Below are 9,620 nucleotides of genomic sequence, written 5' to 3'. Positions count from 1 at the left end.
GAGCTGTTGGTTTTTTATGGATACTGTTTCTCATCCCAGTTCTTGGCGTTTCACTGTGAACACGTGCAGCAGCTGAAGGGAAAAGGGTTGGGAGCAGTGAATCGGGGAGCGTTACCACTTAGATAACGAAAGTTCCTCCGCGCGTGAAAAAGGTGGCACAGGTGGATTCCGACGTTGCTGTTGGGTTCAGGCGAGTTGCAGAGCTGCCGTGTCCAGTCCGGTAGGCGCTGGTCGCTTGAGGTTATTAAATAAATTGAAATTTTCAGTTTCTCAGTCGTGTTAGCCATATTTCACCCGCTCAGTAGGCACATGTGACTGCCGAATTGGACAGTGCGAATTATAGTACATTCTCAGCATCGCAGAAGGTTCCGTTGGGACAGGAATAATTAAATGACGGGGGGGGGGTTGCCTTGTATTGGTAATCCAGGGCTTTTTAAGCACTACTAGTTCACAGTTCATCACATTAGTCCTCCACATACAGGTAATGCTAATGTATGAATGTATTAGCACAGCCAACCAACAAACAGATTTGAATGTCTCCTGCATGTAAGGCTTTTGTTTGAGGGATAGAGGAAGTAAACATAATAGGCAACAATTACCAAGAGAATGCAGTTGACTTGCATTCTCTTATAATGCCTCTACAAATTAATGGGGTAGATGCTGTTATTGTTTCCAGTTTGTAGATGAGAGAACCGAAGTTTATGCCCTTAATCATACAATTACTAAACCCGATCTCGTTTTGAGGCAGAATTTAACTATTTGCCTTCAAGTAACTTAAAATCTAATCTGGGGCGGTGCAACGGTGGCTCATGGGCAGAGTTCTCACCTGCCATCACAGAGACCCAGTTCGATACCCGGAGCCTGCCCATGCAAAAATAAAATCTAATCTGGAAAATAAAAGATGCCTTCAACCGTATAAGATAGAAGGTGCTAAAGGCCAGAAGATTTTTAACGAAGTTTGATGAATAATATCAGGGTGGAGGGTGGAGGCAAGGACAACTTTAAGCTTGTTTTTTGTTATTGAAGGAGGAAGAAACCAGCAGGTGAAGCTTCAAGAAGGATGGATATAAATCAGATGGAAGTGATGAGAGCGTAATGCATACCAGGCAGAAGAGAATAGATAAATAGGCAATAGTTCGAGAGGCAGCCTTATCTTGTTCCTCCGAAGGGTCAAATATGTCAAATTTCTCTGTACCTTCTTCCTAAGCAGGCAGCCATGCTGTGTCCTTCAAAGACAAGTTTGGTAATGGAACCTAAATGAAGCAGACCAATTTACTGATAGGAGTAATTCTTTTCTTTTTTTTTTGTTCCTTTGTATTCTTTATTTTAAGTTTATATTAGTTTGCTGTTGCTGCTATAACAAATTGCCACAAACTTAGTGGCTTAAAACAACACAAATTTATTACCTAACAGTTCTAGAAGTCAGAAGTCTGAAATAGGCCTCAATGGGCTAAAATCAAGGTGCTGGCAGGGTATTGTTCCTCCTGGAGACTTTAGGTGAGAAACGGATTTTTTTTGCCCGTTCTAGATTCTAGCAGCTGCCAGCATTCCTTGGCTCATGGCTACTCCCTCTGTCTTCAAAACTAGCAACTACATCACTCCAACCTCTGCCTCCCTTGTCACATCTCCTTTTCTGATTCGTCTGCCTTCCTCTTCAATCTTTTAAGAACCCACTGATACATTAGGTCCACCCAAATAATCCAGGAGATTCTTCCCATTAAAAAAATCTTTAACTTTAATCATATCTGTAAAGTCCCTTTTTCTATGTAAGGTGACATACTCATAGGTGTTTTGTAAAGGGAACCGTTATTCTGGCTATCACAATCTGCCCTCTGGCATCCAAAGATTCACATCAATGCCACGTGTGAAATGTATTAATCCAACTCAACATTCCCCAAAGTTTCAGCCCATTACAGCATCAACTCAAAGTTAAAAATTTCATTTGAATCACTTCAGTTTAAAGTCCCAAAATTTATCATCTATATCAACCATGGGTGAGGCTCTAGATATAATTAATCCTGAGGCATAATTCCTCTCCATCTGTGTACCTGTGAAACTCAAGAAACAAGTTATCTGTTCCCCAAACAAATGATGGGACTGACACAGGATAACAATGATAGATATTCCCATTCAAAAAGGCAGAATATGAAAGGAAAGGAGGAGTCACAGGTCCCCAGACATCCAAACAGCCAAACTTCATTTGACTTCAAGGTCCAGGAATAATCTGATGTGGCTTGTGGCTCTTCTGCCTGGACTCACTGCTCTGCCCTTGGAGCGATCCTTCCTTTTTTTTTTTTTTTTTTTAAATTAATCAAAAAAAGAAAAGAAATTAACACAACATTTAGAAATCATTCCATTCTACATATGCACTCAGTAATTCTTAGTATCATCACATAGATGTATGATCATCATTTCTTAGTACATTTGCATCGATTTAGGAAAAGAACTAGCAAAACAGCAGAAAAAGATATAGAATGTTAATATAGAGAAGAGAATTAAAATAATAATAAAAAATATATATATAAATAAAAAAGGAAAAAGAAAAAAAACAAAAACAAAAGATACAAACAAACAAACAAAAAACTATAGTTCAGGTGCAGCTTCATTCAGTGTTTTAACATAGTTACATTACAATTAGGTATTATTGTGCTGTCCATTTTTGAGTTTTTGTATCTAGTCCTGTTGCACAGTCTGTATCCCTTCAGCTCCAATTACCCATTATCTTACCCTGTTTCTAACTCCTGCTGGTCTCTGTTACCAATGATATATTCCAAGTTGATTCTCGAATTTTGGTTCACATCAGTGGGACCATACAGTATTTGTCCTTTAGTTTTTGGCTAGACTCACTCAGCATAATGTTCTCTAGGTCCATCCATGTTATTACATGCTTCATAAGTTTAGTCTGTCTTAAAGCTGCATAATATTCCATCGTAGGTATACGCCACAGTTTGTTTAGCCACTCGTCTGTTGATGAACATTTTGGCTGTTTCCATCTCTTTGCAATTGTAAATAATGCTGCTATAACCACTGGTGTGCAAATGTCCGTCTGTGTCTTTGCCCTTAAGTCCTTTGAGTAGATACCTAGCAGTGGTATTGCTGGGTCGTAATCCATTCTGCCAGTCTATGTCTTTTGATTGGGGAATTCAGTCCATTAACTTTTAGTGTTATTACTGTTTGGATAATATTTTCCTCTACCATTTTGGCTTTTGTATTATATATATCATATCTGATTTTCCTTCTTTCTACACTTTACTCCATACCTCTCTCTTCTGTCTTTTCATATCTGACTCTAGTGCACCCTTTAGTATTTCTTGCAGAGCTGGTCTCTTGGTCACAAATTCTCTCAGTGACTTTTTGTCTATAAATGTTTTAATTTCTCCTTCATTTTTGAAGGACAGTTTTGCTGGATATAGAAGTCTTGGTTGGCAGTTTTTCTCTTTTAGTAATTTAAATATATCATCCCACTGTCTTCTAGCTTCCATGGTTTCTGCTGAGAAATCTACACATAGTCTTATTGGGTTTCCCTTGTATGTGACAGATTGTTTTTCTCTTGCTGCTTTCAAGATCCTCTCTTTCTCTTTGACCTCTGACATTCTAACTAGTTTAAGTGTCTTGGAGAACGCCTATTTGGGTCTATTCTCTTTGGGGTGCGCTGCACTTCTTGGATCTGTAAATTTAGGTCTTTCATAAGTGTTGGGAAATTTTCAGTGATAATTTCTTCCATTAGTTTTTCTCCTCCTTTTCCCTTCTCTTCTCCTTCTGGGACACCCACAATACGTATATTTGTGCGCTTCATATTGTCATTCAGTTCCCTGATCCCCTGCTCAAGTTTTTCCATTCTTTTCCCTATAATTTCTGTTTCTTTTTGGAATTCAGATGTTCCATCCTCCAGTTCACTAATTGTAGCTTCTGTCTCTTTAAATCTACCATTGTAGGTATCCATTGTTTTTTCCATCTTTTCTACTTTGTCCTTCACTCCCATAAGTTCTGTGATTTGTTTTTTTCAGATTTTCTATTTCTTCTTTTTGTTCAGCCCATGTCTTCTTCATGTCCTCCCTCAATTTATTGATTTGGTTTTTGAAGAGGTTTTCCATTTCTGTTCGTATATTCAGCATTAGTTGTCTCAGCTCCTGTATCTCATTTGAACTATTGGTTTGTTCCTTTGACTGGGCCATATCTTCAATTTTCCGAGCGTGATCCGTTATTTTCTGCTGGTGTCTGGGCATTTGATCAGATTTCCCTGGGTGTGGGACCCGGCTGGTTGAAAGGTTTTTCTGTGAAATCTCTGGGCTCTGTTTTTCTTGTCCTGCCCAGTAGGTGGCGCTCGTGGCACTCGTCTGTCTGCAGGTCCCACCAGTAAAAGATGCTGTGGCTCCTTTAACTTGCCAATCCGAATCTCGCAGTCGGCCCGGGAAACCGCACATGGAGCGGGGGTCGCCGGCCACCGAGGCTTGGGGGAGTGTCGGTCCAAATTGCCCAGCTGGCCCGAGACGCCAAGCGTGGCGGGAGGGCCCCGCTATCCAACGTTCCCAGTCAGACCGGGAAGCCACATGTGTGGAAGGGACCCCAGTCGCCAGCCGCCCCGGCCCGGGAAAGCGCGCGCCCCTCGGGTATCTCACCGCAGCGGATTCTCCCTGCCCGTTCAGCCGTTCCAGAATGGGGTACGCTGTCTTTTTGGTCTCTGTCGTGGCTCCGGGAGCTGTTTCGTATTGTTTCTGTTTCTTTAGTTGCTGTTCTGGTGGAGGAACTAAGACCCGTGCGTCTTACTAAGCCGCCATCTTCTCCGGAAGTCAGGAGTAATTCTTATTGAGCTGTTATATGAGTGTGCGTAATTAGATATAAATAGATAAGCAATTCGTGAAAATAGATATTATTTTTATAGTCCAGTCAATTTTTTAAAACTTTTCCCTTTCTTTGTTAATTCAGGGGGTTCCTAAATCGTCTACCTCTGTTGATAGTTTCCTGGGGTCATGAGTTTTTATCTTTGTTCTTACACATTTGGTTAGGCTGAGGTCCCTGTGACTGAAGGTGAATTTTGAGGCACTTTCTCTTTTCTGTGGGGTCCTTTCCAATTTGAGACCTCTCTTCCATTTGTAGTTCAAGCCTCATTTTGCCACTACTACTTCCAGCAGGGGGAGACCTGCTCCCTTCAATGCTGCACTTAGAGATTTGCAAGTGCAAATCCTTTTTCTTTTTCTTTTCTCTTGTCATGAAATGCCACAGACCTGACCTCGACCCAGCTTACTTCATTAAGTTGTTACCTGCGCTTCCCACCTGGGCAGGTTTTAATTTTACTTTAATATCATGAAGAATTAACCTTGTGCTGAGTCTTATTTGAAGATTTTTTTTAAGTATACGTGGTAGTATATAATTTTAAATATTTTAAAATATTTAATTATTTTATTAAAAACGGAGGTGAAAATTAAAGTTGTTTAAAATTATTTCACAGTAATTTAAAATCGCATTATAGAAAACAGTGAAAGTATTCATGTGATCTAGTTTCAAATCCCAGCTCCTATCATTATCATTTTATAAAAGAAGGAGCATTTCAACATCCTCCTGCACATATACACAGGAAGAAAAATAGGACATAATCTCACCATTTAAAAGTGGAATAATTTCAGCTTTGTGAAAAATTTGCGCTATTCTTATTTTTCCAATTTTGCTGAAAGTTGGTGAAAAACAGGACTGAATCAGTGTGTGGATTGGCATTTGGGAACCACTGAACTTTATTTTCCTGACCATAAGTTTGGCCAAGAGGATCTGATGAAATTCTCTTGAGGGGGTGTGTGTATGCTCCAGAGTCCCAAGACAGTGAGTGAAGGGGAGATGCTGTTCACATCCCAGACTGGCAGGCCCCCTCCAGCCAGGTTGGTTCTTGGCTTTCATTGCTTAGGGGAACATCTGAAAGAACAGGCATGCTGAGAGGATAATATTCAAGTTATGCTCCAGAAGTTTATATATAGGCAAGGGTTAGATTTCAGGGGCAACAGAAACCCCTCCCAAATAGCTCTCCATCTTTTTTGCCAATACCTGGAATTCCTTTGAGTATAATTGCTTGACATAGAAATACTTTAGAACCTAAGATGAAATTTCATAATGACAGCTAACACAAAGTACTTGCTATTTATCAGACACTGTTCAAAGTGCTTTGCTTAGATTTACTAATTTAATCCCCCCACAACCCTATGAGATAGATGTAGTATCATTATTGTCATTTTACTGAATAGGAAGTAGAGTCACTTGCCAAGTGGTAAAGCCAGGATTTGAATCCTGGAGTCCTTGTACTTAGCCACTCTGCTATTCTGCCTCCGTGTTAAAGTGGAAATGGGTAATGCCACACCCTTTCCTGCTGTTCTAGTTAGCTACCTGCCGAAATGCAATATACTAGAAATGGAATGGCTTTTAAAAGGGGGAATTTAATAAGTTACTAGTTTACAGTTCTAAAGCCTAGAAAATGTCCAATCAAAGGCATCCGTCCAGGGAAAGACACCTTGGTTCAAGAAGGCCGATGAAGTTCAGGGTTTCTCTCTCAAGCGAGAAGGTACATGGCGAACACAGGGCTTCTCTCTCAGCTGGAAGAGCACATGGCGAACACGGCGTCATCTGCTAACTTTCTCTCCTGGCTTCCTGTTTCATGAAGCTCCCCGGGAGGCGTTTTCCTTCTTCATCTCCAAAGGTTGCTGGCTCATGAACTTGGCTGCTCTCTCCAAATCTCTTTCTTTCTCGAAAATGTTTCCTCTTTTATAGGACTCCAGAACTTATCAAGACCCACCCACATGGGTGGAGACATGTCGTCACCTAATCCAGTTTAACAACCACTCTTCATTGGGTTACATCTCCAGGGAGATGATCTAATTACAGATTCCAACTTGCAATATTGAATAGGGATTATTCCATCTTTACAAAATGGGATTTAGATTAAAACATGGCTTTACTCGGGGACATACATCCTTTCAAACCAGCACACCTGCTATGCTAAGGAGGTGGCCAATGGGAAGTCAGATGACAGTGGCTACCAGCACGTGTGTAGGAAAGGATTTGAAGAGTGAAGACTGGGCACTATAAAAGCAAACTTTGCAGAGGATACCTGCGTTTGGATATGCCGCATATCTCCCCAAATCAGCAGCTGCCTTTTACCTGTTAGAGCCCTTATTTAGAATCTTTTTAGTGAATTTTAAAAGTGTTGTCTCTCCCCACTCAGTATGAAGTGTTTGATTTAATCTCACAACCTTTCTCGATGACCCAAAAAGCTGTCCACTTGCTCCTTTATTTGGAACCATTTGATTTTTTGGCTTATAGGCTCTTTCTTGACTTCACGCCTAGCCTTGTTGGCGTCCCCGCCTTTGTAAACAGCCTTTGGGTCCTAGCTGAGTTCACTAGCATGGGATTGCCAAAAGGCAGGGAACACAGGCCACCACAACAAAGCCAGATGGGATTGGGGCTCTTTAGTGGAACTTGACTTTTCAGTAATAGAAAGGTAGCTACAAAGATCAAGATTAGAAATAGCCACATCAAAATTAATTGTTCACAAAATTAAACCCTTATTGTCTCTTGTGGCTTGATATAGATTGGTTTGCACTGTAATTTCCTGGATACTTACCTGTCTTCCCCACTTTATCTTCCTTTAGGCAGGAACTATATAGAATGTTTTTCTCCCACAAATGAATTCTAAGTAGTAGGCATTACCAGCTTGACATCACCAGTACCCAGATTTTCTGAAAATATAACAGTGGGCTCTTGCATCACTGACAGGACTCCAGGGAAGGAAAAGACTTCGCCAGCCAGGGAACTGAGTAGCTTCCATGGCCACAGGTGCACAGGCAGACTTCAAAAGTCTTTTTATTTTTGTCAGTTCCCTGACTCACTCTGCTATCTCCCACCTTCAGGCCTTTTGCATATGATTATATGTGGCCAGTGGGATATGTTGAAAGGAGGAAGTGAAGGTAGATGCTGGCTGTTAGGGTTTTCAACACATTCATAATTGTAACAAGGAAATTCAAGAGTCTACCTTGCTCTTCCTGCCTCTCCTAGTCTTGGGAAGGTATTCTGCTCCTCATACTTTAAAGAGCTATGAAGTTCTATCCTGGTCTGTGTGTTTGCTCAAGAAGGCACTCGAAACCTCCCTAACATTTACTTTGGCTCATGGCTGCAGCTTGCTAAAGAAAAATTGCACCGAATGATGCGAAATAGGCAAGGATGACTTATTTTATATGCAGAAGAAAAGAAAAAGAGGTGTGTGAGAGAGAGAGAGAGAGTAGTGGGCTCAACCCCACTGAAGCAGAGGGCAGCAAGGACGGTAATGAGTACATGGAAGAGGATTCGGGGGTGGTGGGGTGGAAGGCAATAGGGTGCGTCCATTACATGATGTTTTCTACTGAGTTTACTGTGCAAACCAGGTGGAACATGTTCTGTCTAGATTCTAGTAAGGACCGAGGGAAGGAGGTCAGGTGTCTAGAGACAAGGAGAAGCCCATCTAAAGTTTAGTCAAGTTTACATCTGGGTCAGTAACACACTGGGTGGGGTGGGGTGGGGTGGGGTATTTTACAACCTATGTCGTTTTCCATTATCACAGGGTTCAGGTAAAATTCAACATTCTATTTGGAGTTCCACAGAGAATCTTATTAAACCTGGAAGTCAGTAGAGGTGGGGATGCAGTGGTTTACTTTGTAGACCGAGACAGGTCCGAGAAATTTGCACACTAGCACCCTTCTTTCCAGCATGGAATAGATAGGCGGCAGGGCTGTTACTTCTGAAGGCCTTCATTCCACAGGGTTGGCCAGCTAGACTTAAGTCAGCATCACACTAGGTCTGATAAATAGGCACCAGATGTTGGCATTAATCCTTGTGCAGTTCTTCAAAACTGCCTGGCTGATTTTATCTCGTTTTCAGAGCCTGCCTTTCTCAGATAGATCCCAGGGCCTGAGAACTCAGTTAAATCTCAAACATGAGACGGAAAGCAAGCAGTCAATTTCCAAAGAAGACTAAATATGATAGGCATGGAGTAAGGTGGGCACATATTCTGTTTTCCTTTTTTTTTTTTTTAACTAGAGGGGGTATCATTCTGAAAATTTGAATGAAAAGAAATAGGTTCTCTTAACCCACCAAACTGGAAGTGGCATTTAAATTTCGAATCCCTTTTTCTTGCTTAATGTCAGAGAAGCTTTGAGATGCTCCTTACTCATTCTCCAGTGCTTCATTATGTTTTCAGGCTACTTCAAAGAAAAGAATGTCAACACCTATAGTGGATTGAAGTCTTTCAAGGCAGCTCATTTACCTAAAATGTGTTGGAAATAATGTGCCAACCAAGAAATTACTAAAAGTGGTTTCTGCAGGTATAAAAAAAATTGTAACTTATTCACCCAGAACGTGGGTTTCTTTGAGATGTTGTGTATCCTTTTTGAATCTTAAAAGGCTGTTTTTATCTGGAGAAGTCTCATTCAAGCTGGAGTCATGGAACACGCTGATCTAGAGCCCTTATTGTGTTGGCAGTCATCCCCATGCAGAACTAGAGTACTTTTGGTCTTTTGCTTTGTGGACAGGGATAACAGAATCACCTACAGGATTTACCCACAGGGTAAATCCAAGAAAATTCATAGCAATGTCTTGTGCAAATAGTT

The sequence above is a fragment of the Tamandua tetradactyla genome, chromosome 12, assembly GCF_023851605.1.
Source record: "Tamandua tetradactyla isolate mTamTet1 chromosome 12, mTamTet1.pri, whole genome shotgun sequence".
NCBI lineage: Eukaryota > Metazoa > Chordata > Mammalia > Pilosa > Myrmecophagidae > Tamandua > Tamandua tetradactyla.
Note: the sequence above shows the minus strand (reverse complement) of the source record.